Source organism: Musa acuminata, chromosome BXJ1-7 (genome assembly GCF_036884655.1).
Source record: "Musa acuminata AAA Group cultivar baxijiao chromosome BXJ1-7, Cavendish_Baxijiao_AAA, whole genome shotgun sequence".
Taxonomy (NCBI): Eukaryota; Viridiplantae; Streptophyta; class Magnoliopsida; order Zingiberales; family Musaceae; genus Musa; species Musa acuminata.
In genome coordinates, this window is record NC_088333.1 from 20,110,116 (window position 1) to 20,128,103 (window position 17,988).

General features: G+C 34.8%; 1 long non-coding RNA gene across 1 annotated transcript; it reads left to right on the top strand.

Moving 5' to 3' along the window:
* Positions 1-1,069: 1,069 nt before the first annotated feature.
* LOC135679958 (uncharacterized) lies at positions 1,070-13,350 on the top strand. The gene is made up of 4 exons (XR_010515379.1): positions 1,070-1,217; positions 1,347-1,455; positions 12,511-12,646; positions 12,741-13,350. It is a non-coding gene; the product is annotated as an uncharacterized LOC135679958 (long non-coding RNA).
* The last annotated feature ends 4,638 nt before the right edge of the window (positions 13,351-17,988 follow it).

The following is a 17,988-nucleotide window of genomic DNA, read 5'->3' on the forward strand; positions in this document are numbered from 1 at the left end:
ACGCATACGGACGGGTGACGAACGAGGGCGTACGCGGATCGTTGCTTGGACGAGAGAAATGATGATGAGATAGGCGGGTTAGCACGTGATCGGAAACGTTGGGTGTTGTGAGCCGTCTGATGCTATCGGCCTTTTTCTTCGTGTCCTCGCGATTGCGGTCGAGGGGTATTCTGGGAAGAGCAGAACAGCCTTCTTTCTCTTGTTTCATATGTGATGGGTTAGTGGAGTGACATGAGCTGCAATTATTGCCGGAGACGGCACTGTGACTTATCATCCCGAACCCGATCCGGAATCCAATGTGAACATCCTGATGCGGATCCTAATCCCTATTCATCAACCGATCCGATTGCGTTCGGATCCTCCGTCAACGTCCGATAATAGATATATGATCCCTATTTTTTAATATTATATTTAAATCTTCTATCTTACGGGTTGATATTGGTCCAATAAACTGTAATAAGTAATATATATTAGTTTGAACGATGAAAAGAAGAATACGATTATTCAATTCAAAATTCTAATAAAAAAAAAAAAGGACAAACCACCATCTCACTATTTGATATTATTTCAAATTATAATCATTATTTAATAAATATATTTAGTTTCATATTAATCGAAAAGTAAGGAAATGAAAGACTCGTAAACTTGTCCAATCATTCTCACTATCAAATATGTCTTTTGGGATTTATGAATCCTGAAAATATAAATTCATACATGCACATTTAAAACAGATAATTTCTTACCAGCATATGAGTTACATCAATGATGATGAAATATTAATTTAATATTAAAAGAATAAGAGTTTATAAATTAGTGAGATAATTCCTTATACTCTACCAATAATGATAAAATATTAATTTATCACTATTAATTCGAAAGAAAAGATAAAAGAAATTATGGTAGTGATGATTTAATTATTTACACGTAGGTGCGGGTTGGATGCAGGCCTTAACGAAGGGACTCAAAATCGTAAAAGTAGATGGGATCCTCTCCAATTATTCTATTAATTACTCGTCCTTCGAATTCCAAAACCCTACCGTCCGTTGACTCTGCGTAGAACAAGTGAGCGTCCTTCGTAGGTCCCCATGATAGATTTGTACAGGATCCTCACTCGAACCCCAATCGCCCTAAACCTTAACCCAAAGCGCACACCTCACAAGACGCCCCGACGAGAAATCATCTGCTGTAGCATACCCCTTCCCTCCTCTTTGACCTCGGTGTGTGATACTCCTCATGTTTTGTTTTGATTTTTTCTATTTCCTAGGATTGTCGTCGTACTCTTCTCTTTCGCTGCATTTTCATTTGCTGCTCTTACACATTTTGGTGTTTGGTTTATAAATATGGAGGCGTCGTGTCGAAGCGAGAGTAGTGGAGCTGCTGCCCTTCGCGGTGGAGTTCCTTGTGGGGGAGACTGTCTTGGCCGTGGGAAGGTCTCTCCTTTGGCTTCTTCTAGTGGTATGGCTGTCCCTTTAGTTCGATATCCTGATTTCGCTTTTTGGTTGTTTGATTGCTAAAGTTGCGAATTTGATGATCCGAGAAGTGGACGTAAGGCTTTCCTTTGTGTTAAGCGACATAAGTTGTGAGCTTTCGAGCTTCTTAAAGTGCTTCATCGTGCGTTCTTTAGGTTAATGGTACGAACATGTTTGTTTGGTGTATCAAACAAGGTCCTTCTTTGGTATTTTGTTTTAATTGAGAGATTTTTGTTTCTCTTTGGCCCGTGACTGCATGGTCTGTTCCCGGCTTAGAAATGGGTGTTTGCACCGTTTGGAAATGGATACGAGGTTTTGTATGATGTCAAGGTACAAGGGTTAGGATAACTTCTGGAGTCTCTCTCCTTGTGTGTAGTTGCATTGCTTTCAAAGTTGTTGACTTTATTTTATCCAAATTGTGGATTTTGGAAGGACACATGGGTAATGTCCGAGTTGTGACAGTATGAATAGCATTGACTACAAGAACAAGAATAAAGTCGTGAGTCTCAACTATTTGAGGTCGGCTACATGAATCTTTTGTCTTCATTGAGATCTATAAAAAGTCACATGCTTAGTTAAGTTAAAAGTACATATAGTTTCTATTAAAATATTTTTAAATCTTTTTTTATTTCTTCTCGTACTATTAATATTAATTATTTTATCTTTTTTTATTACCTCATTCAGAAGTCTTATCAGCATATGCCCATATCATCTTAAATGATTTTTTCTTATCTTATCCTCTGTCAAAGTAATACCTAGATATTTACAAATAAAAGTATTTCTTCTTTTATCTTTTCTAGTAACTCCACATATCCATTTCAACATTCCTATCTTGACAACACAGACTTTTTATATATGTTTTTTCTTAATTGCATAATACTCATATTCATAAAGTATTGTTGATCTCACAACTATCTTATAAAATTTATCTTTTAATCTCAAAGGTATCCAATGATCATACATGAGTTCTGATGCCCCTTGCCATTTTAATCATCCTGTTTTTACTCTATAAATTATTTCTTCATCGATCTTTTTATCTTATTAAATAATTGATTCAGGATATCTAAAACTTTTATTTAAAAGGATCTTTTGTCTATCCAATTTAATTATATTCTCATGTCTACTTTTAGAATCACTATATATATATATATATATATATATATATATTTATTTATTTATTTATTTAAAAGGCGATGTCGCATCGTCTCGGTGACGTCACCTTTTCCTTCCCCACGCGAGGCGACGTTGCCTAGTTTATATATATATATATATATATATATATATATATATATATTCAATTTAGTCCTACTTAATCTAAAACTTTTAGTTTCTGGGACTTGCCTTCATAACTCAAGTTTATAATTAATTCCACTTAGGCTCTCATCAATTAAGATAATATCATCAACAAATAACATACACCAAAGAAGTCTATTATATAAGTGATTAGTAAGTTCATCCATAATCAATGTGAAAAGCTAGGGACTTAATGTGGATTCATAGTATAATCCTATGTTAATAGGATACTCGCTAGACACGCTTCTTATAGTTCTAACACTAGTAACTATATTATCATACATATCTTTAATAACATCAATATAATTAGTGGATGCATTTTTCTTTTATAAAATCCACCATAATAAATCTCTTGGAACCTTATTATAGGTTTTCTCTAGGTCAATAAAAATCATATACAAATCTTTCTTTTTCTCCCTATACTTTTTCATTAATTGTCTTAATAGATAAATAGTTTCTAAGATTGATCTTCTAGGCATAAAACCAAATTGATTTTCAAATATATTTGTTTCAAGTCTTATCCTATTTTCAATAACTCTTTTCTAAAGTTTTACAATATGGCTTATGCTTTTAATTCTTCTATAATTTGAATAATTTTGTATGTTACCCTTATTTTTGTAAATTGGCACTAAAAACTCTTTCTCTATTCATCAATTATCGTTTTGAATATCATGATTTTGATAAATAAGTTAGTTAATCAAGCTACTGTTAGGATCGGAGCGGCACTAAGAGGGGGGGGGTGAATTAGTGCAGCGGTGAAGTGCAATAAACTTTTCACGATTTAAACACTTTTCGGAAACTTCGTACGATAAAAGCAATGTTTTCGTTTAAAACCGTTTCGATTGCGTTTTAACTTGAAGAGATAAGCAAGACGGAGACAAAGCAGTATATCATTAAAGTGCAAATGGTTTGCAGTAATATAAATGACAATAAGTAAATGCAAACCAGAGATTACGCCGATTTTACAGTGGTTCGGTCAAATGACCTACAACCACTTGCGAGGCCCCTCTTCGATGAGGCTCCCACCTTCCACTAGCAAATCTCTTGAAAGGGAAGGGTAAAAACCCCTCTTACAACTTTTACAAGCGGTTCACTCTCTTATAGATTTTCAGCAAGAAAGAAGGAGGTGAACACTAGCAAATTGAAAACAAGACTAGCAAAGACTCTTATAAGACTTTTCTCTCAACCACTTGCTGCTCAAAAAGTTATCTTCTTAGCTGAGACTTGCGGGGTATTTATAGGCCTCAAGAGGATTCAAATTTGGGCTCCAAAAATTTGAATTCTCTTATGTTCCCGATCCTGGCGGTGCCACCGCCCAGCCAAGCGGTGCCACCGCCTAGGCCAATTCAGCTCACTGGTTGGGCTCCAAACTTGGCCCAAACCAGTCCGAACTCGGGCCTAATTGGCCCCTACTTGGGTTATAGGATTAACACCTAATCTTAACCCTAATTAATGTGCTAACTACGAATTTAAAGACATTTTCTAAGCTATTACAAAGTCCGTAAGTCAAGACTTCTTCCGGCGAGCTTCCGACGAACTTCCGACGGTCTTCCGATAAAGTCTCGGAAACTATTCTGCAAACTCCCGGCAAGCTCCTAGACTTCACGATTTGATCTTGACGAGTTCCAACGAGCTTCTTCAGCAAGCTCCGATCTTTCTCGGCGAGCTCCGCGAACTTCCAACGAACCTTCCGGCGAGCTTCCGAAAAACCCTTCGGCAAGCTCCCTACTCATTCTCGGCTAGTTCCGGCAGCATTCCCGACGAACCTTCGGACTTCCGTCGAACTCTTGAACTCGCAATGAATCCTTCGTGCTTGACTCCGACACTTTGTTTTGCTTTATGTCTTCGTCGTTATCTTAGTTAATCTTGCACACGCAAGCTAAAACTCTACTCTGATCTAGACAATTATTACAACGCGAATTGACATTCTGTTGCCCGGTACGTCATTGGTTGGCGCTTCGTCCGATTCTTCGGCGCATCGTCCTTTCTTGCGGCTTGTTGCCCAATCGGTGGTTGACCTCCGCAACGCCGATATCCTTGGCGTAATTCTGCTCTTGGCCCAATGCCCGACGTTTGAAGCCTTCTGCCATCCAATATCCTAACGTGATCTCCTCCGGCGCAACGTCAATTCCTCCTGCCTTAATTGTCTAATCCTGATCGAGTAGACCTGCATCACTTAAAATGCAGTTAAACATAAACATAATTATCAATTGGTTTCATCATCAAAATACGAGATTCAACAATCTCCCCATTTTTGATGATGACAACCAATTGATGACGGAGTTAAACTTGACTCCCGGAGTTTAAACAAACTCCCCCTATCAATATGCCATATTGATAGAACCTTGAATTCAAATTGAATTCAAGTCATTGCAATATTCATCATGAATACTTGCAACACGTCATTATGAACTCATGCATATCGTGTCATCAACATACTTCTCCCCCTTTGTCATCAACAAAAAGGAGAAGTACAACTATTCTTTGTGTTTGTAATATAAGTTCAACTCATTGCATAAAAAACATAATATTAAGTTTTATCATCATGCAGTTTTGAAGCTAGAAAATTTAGCAAGTAATGCATCATGCTTAGGACATTCAAGCTATCAAGTTTTAGATATGCAAGTTTTACAGCATACAAGATAGCACTTTTGGTAATGTTCAAGATAGCAAGTTCTACATCATGCAAGCTAGCAATATTGAGATGTTCAAGAAAGCAACTCTTGCTTCTTGAAATATGCAAATTTGTCAAGTTTTGCTAGATGTGCAAGTTAGCATTTTTGCCTCTTAAGATAGGCAAGATAGCACATTTGCTTCTTTTGAGATAGCAACTTTTTGCTTCTCTTTAGACTACAAGCTAGCAATTTTTACGATATGTAAGTTTCACAATATACAAGCTAGCAAAAATTTCGAAAGCAAATGCAAGATATCTTTCTTGTGTAAGCTCATAATTCTTGCTTCCTACTGCAATGTGCAAGTTGCAAGTTTTGCTTCTTGAGATAGGCAAGATAGCACTTTTGTAATTTTTGTTTCTTAAGATAAGCAAGCTTGTGATGTTCAAAATAACAAGCTCTTTCTTCTAGAAGTGTCATTTTTGCTTTCTTTGCAAAGTGTAAGCTAGCAACATGTTTGAAAAAGTGATCAAGTTTTGCAACATACAAGCTAGCAAAAATGCCAATCTAGCAAGAGATAATGTTTTACATGAGGCAAGCAAACAATTTGGCAAATGTTACATTTGTATCTTCTCTTTTGAGAAGTGCAATTTTTGCTTCCATCTTGAATTGTGCAAGTTAGTTAGTTTGCCTCTTTTCATGATGTCCACGCTAGAAATTCTTGTTTCCCCTTTGTCATTGTCAAAAAGAAGGGAAGACCCTTATATCAATTTTCATATTATGACAAAGGTAAGTATCATTCTTATTTGTGCATCATTATATATTTAAATTAAAATATACACAATTTCAATAACCTTATTTTTCATGCACGATACCGAAAAATAAATCAATCATACTCAAACATTAAAATTTTCAAGCATTTATCAACATGTTGATCATGATACCAAACATTCATCATTTAAAGCATTCATGATACACATCATATGCAATAAATACATCATGTACATCATTATCATAAGTATTGCATACATCATTTTAACTTTATGAATATTTCATCATTGCATGCATCATACCAAAACATTTTAAGCCATGCAAGCCATAAATACAAAGAAATCATGTCATGAAGGATAAAATCATTTGAATACCAAAAGACATGATTCATATAGTAAATATCTTTTTTAAATAAAATATCAAGAAAAATCATAGGAGTACAAAGAAGAGATCTTGTTTTAAAAGAAAAATCAAGTAATAACTCCAAGAACTCACAAGGAAAAATCATGATTCATTTAGAAAATATCCTCTCAAGAGAATATCAAGTAAAATCGTAGAAGATAGATTAATGAGAAATTTTGATTTATAATAAAATCTCATGTATCGAATGTCGAGAAATCAAAATGATGATTTATATAAAAAAAATATCACAAGTTATATTCAAGAGAAAAATCATCATTCATTTTCAACTTATTCAATTTGTCACATCAATATTTCTTAGATATGCATGATACCAAAACATGGTTTTAAATCTTTAACATATAACATGCATTAATTGAAAGGAGAAGGGAAGAATTCAAACGTACAAAGATTTCAACCATCTCATAAACAAATGTAAGACCAAGTCATGAATCCAAAATTCCATGATCATTAAAGGTAATCTCACGTTATTCCAAGAAATCAATATTATGATTTTGATAAAACTCATTTCAAATTTAAATCATCAAAATCATCAAAATATCAACATTACTTTTAAGAGATTCAAAATGGTATACATAGATTTATCATAATAAACATCAAGATCAATAGGATAGAGAAAAATAATTTTTCAAGGAAAAAATATTATCCTCTTTTTAGTTGTTTCAATTCATATGATTTTATTTCACTTATACCAAATAAAAACATGTATAATGTTTAAAACCGAAAGTGTAAGATTTATTACAACAAAGATTAATAAGGCACTTTCATTATGGTAAAAATCAATAATCCATAAATCACAAGATTCATATGCATAATTTCGAAATTTATTAAGCATGATCATTATGCATGACACTAAAACATGGTTTCAAAATGTTTAATATTTTCATTACATCATTATGCTATGGTTTCATTGAACATAATTTTGAATGATTCTTATAGATAACTAAAACTTCTTTAGTTTTAATTTATGTGATTGACTTTATATTAGCATGCTCAAGTTTTGTTCTTATGTCAAAAACATACATCATGTTTGAAAACCAAAGATAAGGTTTAAAAAAAATCATCAAGCCTTCCATATAAAAACCATGCATCATTATTGAAGGTTAATATGGAAATCATCAAAATACACATTCTTGCTTCTCAAGCACATATATATGATTATTTAAATCTAACATTTTATTCTATTAATATAAAACAAATAATTTTCAAGAAAAATAATTATTCAAAAGAAAAGAGAAAATGCATCATGGAAAACATCAAGTAATTTCAAAATAATTCAAGAGAGTTGAGTTACTTACCTTGTAGTCGAAGCCCGTCAAAGCCCAATTTGCCGTTTCACCTTTGGAAGTTCTTGATTCATCCTTGGTTGCCTTCCTCTTCTTTGGCCTCTTCCTCCGTTCAAGTTCATTGTTTATTTTAGATTTTTGTCTAATAAACTTATTAAGATTTAGTGTTCGAAATTCAAGTTCATCATTGTCCTCATCACTTGAGTCATTGCTCAAGTGGTATCCATTTGTCCGGAGTTCCAAATCCTTCCTGTTATTTGAAAGGTGATTTTGTTCATCATGTACATTGTGCACCATTTCATATGTCATCAACAACCCTATTAGTTCTTCAAGTGGAAAAATATTTAAATCTTTTGTTTCTTGTATTGCGGTTATTTTAGAATCCCACCTTTTTTGAAGGGATCTTAAGATCTTGCTTACGAGATCAAAATTCGAAAAAGATTTACCAAAAACTCTTAGATTATTGACGACATCCGTGAAACGGGTGTACATGTCGCCTATAGTCTCGCTTGGTTGTATTTGAAAAAGCTCAAAATCATGCAATAAAATGTTAACTTTCGAGTCTTTGACTCTACTAGTTCCCTCGTGCGTGATTTCAAGTGTTCGCCAAATATCGAAAGCCGTTTCGCACGTAGAAATCCAATTGAACTCATTTTTGTCTAAAGCGCAAAATAAGGCATTCATAGCCTTTGCGTTTAAAGAAAAATATTTCTTCTCCCAATCCGACCATTCGTTCATCGGTTTAGAGGGAAGTTGAAAACCATTTTTAACGATATTCCATAAATCCAAATTCATAGAAATCAAGAAAACTCTCATTCGAGTTTTCCAATAAGTGTAGTCCAATCCGTTAAACAACGGTGGACGAACAACCGATAAGCCCTCTTGAAAGCCATGAAGAGCCATTTCTCTCGAGTGTAAATCTGAAATGAGAAATACCGGGCTCTGATACCAATTGTTAGGATCGGAGCGGCACTAAGAGGGGGGGGTGAATTAGTGCAGCGGTGAAGTGCGATAAACTTTTCACGATTTAAACACTTTTCGGAAACTTCGTACGATAAAAGCAATGTTTTCGTTTAAAACCGTTTCGATTGCGTTTTAACTTGAAGATATAAGTAAGACAGAGACAAAGCAGTATAGCATTAAAGTGCAAATGGTTTGCAGTAATATAAATGACAATAAGTAAATGCAAACTAGAGATTACGCCGATATTACAGTGGTTCGGTCAAATGACCTACATCCACTTGCGAGGCCCCTCTTCGATGAGGCTCCCACCTTCCACTAGCAAATCTCTTGAAAGGGAAGGGTAAATACCCCTCTTATAACTTTTACAAGCGGTTCACTCTCTTATAGATTTTCAGCAAAAAAGAAGGAGGTGAACACTAGCAAATTAAAAACAAGACTAGCAAAGACTCTTCTAAGACTTTTCTCTCAATCACTTGCTGCTTAAAAAGTTATCTTCTCAGTTGAGACTTGAGGGGTATTTATAGGCCTCAAGAGGATTCAAATTTGGGCTCCAAAAATTTGAATTCTCTTATGTTCCCGATGCTGGCGGTGCCACCGCCCAGCTAAGCGGTGCCACCGCCTAGGCCAATTCAACTCACTGGTTGGGCTCCAAACTTGGCCCAAACCAGTCCGAACTCGGGCCCAATTGGCCCCTACTTGGGTTATAGGATTAACACCTAATCTTAACCCTAATTAACGTGCTAACTACGAATTTAAAGACATTTTCTAAGCTATTACAAAGTTCGTAAGTCAAGACTTCTTCCGGCAAGCTTCTGACGAACTTCCGACGGTCTTCCGATAAAGTCTCGGAAACCATTCTGCAGACTCCCGGCAAGCTCTTAGACTTCACGATTTGATCTTGACGAGTTCCAACGAGCTTCTTCGGCAAGCTCCGATCTTTCTCGGCGAGCTCCGCGAACTTCCAACGAACCTTCCGGCGAGCTTCCGAAAAACCCTTCGGCAAGCTCCCTACTCATTCTCGGCTAGTTCTGACAGCATTCCCGACGAACCTTCGGACTTCCGTCGAACTCTTGAACTCGCAATGAATCCTTCGTGCTTGACTCCGACACTTTGTTTTGCTTTATGTCTTCGTCGTTATCGTAGTTAATCCTGCACACACAAGCTAAAACTCTACTCTGATCTAGACAATTATTACAACGCGAATTGATATTTTGTTGCCCAGCACGTCATTGGTTGGCGCTTCGTCCGATTCTTCGGCGCATCGTCTCTCTTGCGGCTTGTTGCCCAATCGGTGGTTGACCTTCGCAACGCCGATATCCTTGGCGCAATTCCGCTCTTGGCCCGATGCCCGACGTCCGAAGCCTTCTGCCATCCAATATCCTAACGTGATCTCCTCCGGCGCAACGTCAATTCCTCCTGCCTTAATTGTCTAATCCTGATCGAGTAGACCTGCATCACTCAAAATGCTGTTAAACATAAACATAATTATCAATTGGTTTCATCATCAAAATACGAGATTCAACAGCTACTCCTTTGTTCTCTAAACATTTCCAAACCTGGATACCATCAGGCCCGACACTCTTAACTATTTTCAACTTCTTTAATGTTTCTTTTACTTCATTAGTTTTAATTTTACGAATAAATCTATGATTATTAAATCTATCACTATTGTTTATCATTAAATTTAAGTCCTATGTGGAATATTCATTAAATAATTTATAAAAATAGTTTATTCTTAAATAATTTATTTATTTTTCATATTTTCTTAATCTCATTATTATTAACAAATATTATTTGATCTTCATCTTTAATACATATAATATTACTTAATCGTTATATTTTTTTCCCTAGCTTTAGCATTTTAATATATATCTTTTTTTCATCATCTTTACTACCTAATTTATTATAAAAATTATCATAAGTCTTATATCTTGTAATACTAACCACTTTTTTAGCCTCTTTTTTATATCTTTTAAATTTTTTCTCATTTTTATAATTTTACCAATCTTTAAAACATGATCTTTTAGTAAAAACTATTTTTTGAGCTTCCTCGTACCACCACTTATTTTTCCTTAATATTACACCTTTATCTTTAGTTTTACCAGAATTTCTTTTGTTAAGCTCCTAATCTTATTAACTATCTTAGTCCGAATAATATTAATATTATCCTCATCTAAATTCTAAGTCACCTTCCTTTTATCACATTATCATTTTTAAAATTCCATCATCTAGTCCTAGTAAATTTTTTAATTTTTCATTCTTTTATTTTCTATAGTAAATATCTAATACCATCAACCTATGTCGATTAGCCAAACTTTTGCCAAGTATAACTTTATAATCCTTACAAATACTTTTATCTATCATTTTAGTGAGAAAAAAGTCTATTTGATTATAGTTGTGACCACTCTTTGGAGTAATTAAATGTTCATCTCTCTTCTTAGAGCGGGTATTTACAAAGTTGCAAAATCCAAAATCATACAGTCATCTTCATTTTTCTCTCCATAATCGAAGCCCTCATTCACCCCTTTATATTCATCATATGTTTTCCATACATGACCATTCAAATATCTTCCAATTATAAGTTTTTCGGTTATTAACATTCTTTGAATGATATCATCTAAGTTTTATCAAAATTTTCTTTTGGTTTGATTATCCAATCCGACTTGAGAGGCATAAGTACTAATGACATTCAAAACATCTTGTCCTTTCACAAATTTTAGAATTATAATTCTATCTCCAATTCTTTTTACATCTACAACATTGTTCTTATGACCCTTATCAACAATAATTCTTTTATCATTTTTGTGTTTAACTTTCTTAGTATATCAAATTTTAAATCTAGTACTATTAATCTCTCTAGATTTTTCCCCTACTTAGTCTTTTGTAAGCAAATAATATATATATTTTTATCATTGTGTCTACCAATTTTAATCCATTTCCTGAAAGAATTCCTATATTCCAAGTTGCTAACCTAATCTTTTGTTCTTGAACTAATTTCCTTACTCCCATTGTTCCGAAACATTGAAAGGACTCTTACCTACTTGGCACCGCATCCATACGCCGATGTGATGGGACGCTTCTGAGTGACGTCCTAGCCCATCATTTGCAATTCGGGCCACCTAGGTAGCGAAGGTGCCTTGCGTCACTTTTCGATGATGACCTAGCTTTATACTGAAATCGGTTAAGATTCATATTCATGAGATCTGTCATAGTTTTACATTGGTTGTCAGTGACCTAACGCAACCCTCCACCTTTTTCATCCGGGCTTGGGATCGGAATTGGCAGTGTTCTTGGGACCGTCAGATTATTTTGCTCCTTCTCGATACTTGTTATATTGTTTGTGATCTCGTGGTGTATGAAAATTAGGATATTTTGTGCGTATGAGTTGCCTTCTCCATGATGCTTCAGCTTTTGCAGGTGGTCCAACTTATTATCTCAGAATTAGTCTCTATTTATCTTTTCTTTAAAAGCCATTCTTTCATTTCTACTTTAGCCCTTGAGACTAGGTTTTGAAGTTTCCTTTTTGTTGTTTTCATCTTTTTAGTGTTTGTAACTTGGTAAAGCTCATTTTCCGTTATTGCCTATCTTGGTTGAAGGAGTGCATGTACTAATGTTTGTCAAAACAATGATCCTGCATTCCTTTTGTACAGATTGATGATTTTCACCTGTTTCCACTAAATATTGAATTTGTTTCAGGTAGTCTCTTTATTAAGACAAACTGGTCCACTGGGTGAATTGTCTGAAATGATTTACATGTTGGATCTTTCCTCCATACCTTATGTCTACCTAATCAAAGCTCAAAGCATGTGTACATTTTAACCAGTCCATTATGGTATATGTTTGTCTTGATCTTGAATCAGCTAGTTTGCTACCACAATCAATTAATTTTATTTCTGAAACTTTTATCCTGTGCTGTTGCTTTGAAGGATACTTACGAGAAGCAAACATGAAGTTGTACCAGAAAACATGGATGGTGGTGAGTCAGATGACAATGATGGCGATGAGAAAGACAGGGATGAGGATGGAGATGATCAAGAAGATGACGGAGGCAAAGATCTCTCGGGGAGGAGAATGATGGCAAAGGAGATGAAGATGATGATGACCCTGAGGCCAATTATGGAGGAGGAAAGGGGAAGAGGAGGATTATGAAGATGATGATGGGGACGAGGATCAAGAAGAGGAAGGGGAAGAGGAAGATGAAGAAGATGAGAATGATGAAGAGGACAAGGAACTACCACAGCCAGCTACCAAGAAGAGGAAGTGAGGCAGGGGGTGTGGGTCGTGTGGCATCTGGTCCTCAAGAGTTTGTTTCATTTTGGTCACTGTTGGTTAGACAATAGCATTAAGGGTGGAGTTTAGTTTCTGGCTGGGAGTGGGTCCTCATCGATTATTAGGCAAAGAGGGATAACTTGCCGTCAGTGAACATGATACTTAAATGTTCTTCATTGTATATGTTCAAGGCTACTTCTTGTGCTCAGTGCTACTCTATACCCTTAACCTGGAGGCCAAGTATAATCCTAGTTGCTTGTCTTTTCATTTTTGCGAGAAGGTTTAATAATTTTTTTGTTAATGTTGCTGGTAGATCTCTTTCTTTAAAATGAGTAGTTGCTGATAGTCTATTCTTCTGGTCAAATTGCAGTGTCAATGACAGCAATGAGCCTCAGTTGAACACTACATGCATGCTATTTTATTACTTATATCATGGGTCAAAAATCTCACATGCAAGTCTAAGTGCAAGTTGTTTGGTGTCACAACAGTGTGAAAACAGACTGTTATTATTAAATATCTTATTTAATAATAACGTAACCGTTTTCATTAAGATTCATAATTCATTATCATGAATTTCTTCATTTATTATGGTTTAAATGATTTCAGTTTCTTATTCTTTATGCATGAAACCGTTATTATTAAATTAAATATTTAATATCATTAAGTTCTTCATTATGGTCCAAACATTATAAATTTGAATTAATTCTTGAACGTTATGAGTTGGTGATGATAAATGTTCTTGATGGGAGAACATTTTTATATATATGAGGATTTTGGTCCCTTGGCTTAATCATCTCTTTGAAGCGAAAGGCTTTCTTACACCATCTAAAGCGAGAGTTTTGAGCCGAGAAGAACCAAAGTTCAAGAAGAAACCTCTGCAGAAATTCTTGGCAACAATGGCTGGAGGTATGTTATTTCGTTTCCGCATTAGTTTTATTGTGTTTCTATTACAATGATTTAGAAACACAAGTTGGCTTCATTAAAATTTCTTACATTTGGTATCAGAGCCGAATGATCTCTGCCTTGATATGAAAAAGTTTTCATTTTTATGCCATGAAAATGATTTGATTTTGGTTTCTTCTTGGAAACTTGTTGATATATTTTGTTGAAAATCATGAGGAAATATCATTTTCAACATTTTTAGTCGGTAAAATGCTCATATTATGTATGCATATTTAGCTATATTAAATTATGTATATGAGCAAATTTTTTATGTTTAAAATGTCTAGTGATCCATATAATTTTAATTAATTAAGAATTAGTCACAGCATCCTTAATTAATTAAAATTATATATAAAGTTAAAATAAGGATCACATAAGTAATTAGACATCGGATTGTGACTGATTATATTTTATATAATAATTGTTATCCCACAGGATCTTTTATTATATTTAATATAATTAATCAGGATAAAATATCAAATTATTTTCATAATTTACCCACAGGAATTATGAATTGGAATATAATTTGATAGTTTTATCATAAAGTTCATTTGAATCTATTTGAATTAATAATTTAGCTTACAGGCAATTTTTATGTCATGAGATTCATATTTTTGGCATGTTTCACATTGGTAAAACATGTATTTTAGTTTATTAAGCTTTAAATTTTGACATAAGCATGTTTGATTTTATGCAGTTTCTCAAACTGTTAATTTCTCTGATATTCGATGTGATATTCCCGAACTTAGTGGTGATAACTATAAGATATGGAAGGAGAGGGTTCTCCTCCATTTAGGGTGGATGGATATTGATTATGCTATTAGAAAAGACGAACCACCTATAGTCACTGATACCAGCACTCTAACTGAGATCGCGTTATATGAGCGATGGGAGCGATCCAATCGGCTCAGCGTGATGTTTATCAAAACTAAGATAACTGCTGGCATACGTGGTTCTGTTGACCAGCATGAAAATGTCCGAGACTTGCTAAAGGCTATCGATGAACAATTCATCACTTCGGATAAGGCACTAGCAAGCACCCTTATAATGAAATTTTCATTCCTCAGACTCACCAACATAAAGGGTGTGCGTGAGCACATAATGCAAATACGAGATATTACGGCTCAACTTAAGAAACTTGAGGTTAATATGTCAGAATCCTTCCTGGTGCACTATATTCTGAACACCCTTCCACCTCAATATAGTCCTTTTAAAATTTCATACAATACACATAAGGACAAATGGTCAATTAATGAATTAATGACCATGTGTGTTCAAGAAGAAGAGAGGCTGGTAATGGAATTGGGTGAGAGTGCATTGATGGTAACCACTCGAGGGAAGAACAAAATTGACAAACATCAAGCCAATCAAAAAGCTTATCAGCAGGGAAAAGGTAAAATACCACCCCCAAGCTGATATCAAGAAAGAAGCAAGGTGTTTCTTTTGTAAAAGAAAGGGACACATGAAGAAGGAATGTACGAAATTCCAACAATGGCTTGAAAAGAAAGGTAAACCAACCTCATATGTATGTTATGAAACTAATATGGTCAATGTTAATATTAACACTTGGTGGATTGACTCTGGATCAACAATCCATATTGCAAACTCTTTGCAGGGTATGCAAAACCTAAGGAAGCCAGTGGGAAGTGAGCAAAGTATCTTATCAGGAAATAAGATGGGCTCACATGTGGAAGCAATTGGAACATGCATTTTAACTTTAAGTAGTGGTTTTGTTTTAAAATTGGAAAGAACCTTTTATGTACCAAGTTTCTCACGAAACTTAATTTCTGTTTCCAGACTCGTACCATTTGGATATTCCTTTAATTTTAAAGACACATCATTTCATTTATTATATAAATCTGATTGTGTTGGGAATGGTATTTTATTTGACGGTCTTTACCGTATTTTATTACAAAATGATAATACTCAAGGTTCAATGCATGTTCACGCTGGCATTAAGAGATGTAATATTAATGAGGACTCCTCTATATTATGGCATCGGAGATTAGGACATATCTCCATAGAGAGAATTAAAAGATTAGTTAAAGATGGGGTACTTAGTACTCTTGATTTTACTAATTTTAAGACTTGTGTGGACTGTATTAAAGGAAAACAGACCAATAAGTCCAAAAGGGGTGCTAATAGGAGTTCAGACTTATTAGAAATAATTCATACTGATATATGTTGTCCAGACATGGACATACATGGTCAGAAATACTTCATCTCCTTTATAGATGATTACTCACGATATATGTATATATATTTGCTTCATAATAAAAATGAAGCATTGGATGCCTTCAAAGTCTTTAAGGCTGAAGTTGAGAACCAATGTGGTAAGCAAATTAAAATTGTGAGATCAGATAGGGGTGGAGAATATTATGGTAGATATACTGAAAATGGACAAGCACCTGGTCCTTTTGCTAAGTTTCTTCAAGAACATGGGATTATTGCCCAATACACTATGCCTGGTTCTCCAGACCAGAATGGTGTTGCAGAAAGAAGAAACCGAACATTATTGGATATGGTGCGGAGTATGCTTAGCAACTCCAATCTTCCTAAGTTTTTGTGGACTGAAGCACTAAAGACGGTTGTATATATATTAAACCGAGTTCCAACCAAGGCTGTCCAAAAGACACCATTTGAACTATGGAAAGGTTGGAAACCAAGTTTGTGACATATGCACGTTTGGGGATGTCCGTTTGAAGTCAGGATATATAATCATTGGATATGCCGAAAAGTCCAAAGGTTACAGGTTCTATTGTCCATCTCACACAACTAGGATTGTGGAATCAAGAAACGCTAAATTTCTTGAGGATGATGTGATTAGTGGGAGCGATCATTTCAGGAACATAGTTTCCGTACATGATCATATAGAATCTCAACCTTCCACATCAAATGATAGATTGGTTATAGTTCATAGTACTCCTCAAGTATAAACTAGTGCTGAACAACCAATCATTGAAATTCCACAAGTTGTTGATAGTATTCTAATAGATCAAGCAATTCAGGAATTACAACAAGCTCCTGAACAACTAGTTGAACCACAAGTTCCTCAAGGAACCATTGGTACAACATTAAGAAGATCTACTAGAAATAAAAGATTAGCAATTCCTAGTGATTATGTTGTATATCTACAAGAATCTAACTATAATATTGGAGCCAAAAATGATCCTGAAACATTTTCACAAGCCATGAGTTGCAAAAAGTCAAATTTGTGGCATGATGCTATGAAAGAAGAGATGAATTCCATGATGAGCAATGGAGTCTGGGATCTTGTAGAGTTGCCTAATGAAGCAAAGGCCATTGGTTGCAAATGGGTCTTTAAAACTAAGAAAGATTCGTTAGGCAACATTGAGAGATACAAGGCAAGACTTGTTGCAAAGGGATTTACTCAAAAAGAGGGAATCGATTATACGGAGACATTTTCTCCTGTATCTAAGAAAGATTCTCTGCGTATTATTTTAGCATTAGTTGCTCATTTTGACCTTGAGTTGCAACAAATGGATGTGAAAACAACATTTCTTAATGGAGATCTAGAGGAAGAGGTTTATATGAAACAACCTGAAGGTTTCTCCTCTAGTGTTGGTGAACACTTGGTTTGTAAACTTAAGAAGTCTATATACGGCTTAAAACAAGCCTCCCGCCAATGGTATTTTAAATTTCATGAAGTGATTTCTTCATTTGGATTTGTTGAAAATCTCATGGATCAATGCATATACCAGAAGGTTAGTGGGAGTAAAATATGTTTCCTTGTTTTATACGTAGATGATATTTTGCTTGCAACCAATGATAAGGATTTACTGCATGAGGTGAAACAATTTCTTTCTAAAAATTTTGACATGAAGGATATGGGTGAAGCATCTTATGTCATTGGCATTAAGATCTATAGAGATAGACCTCAAGGTATTTTAGGTCTATCACAAGAAACCTATATTGATAAACTTTTAGAAAGATTTCGGATGA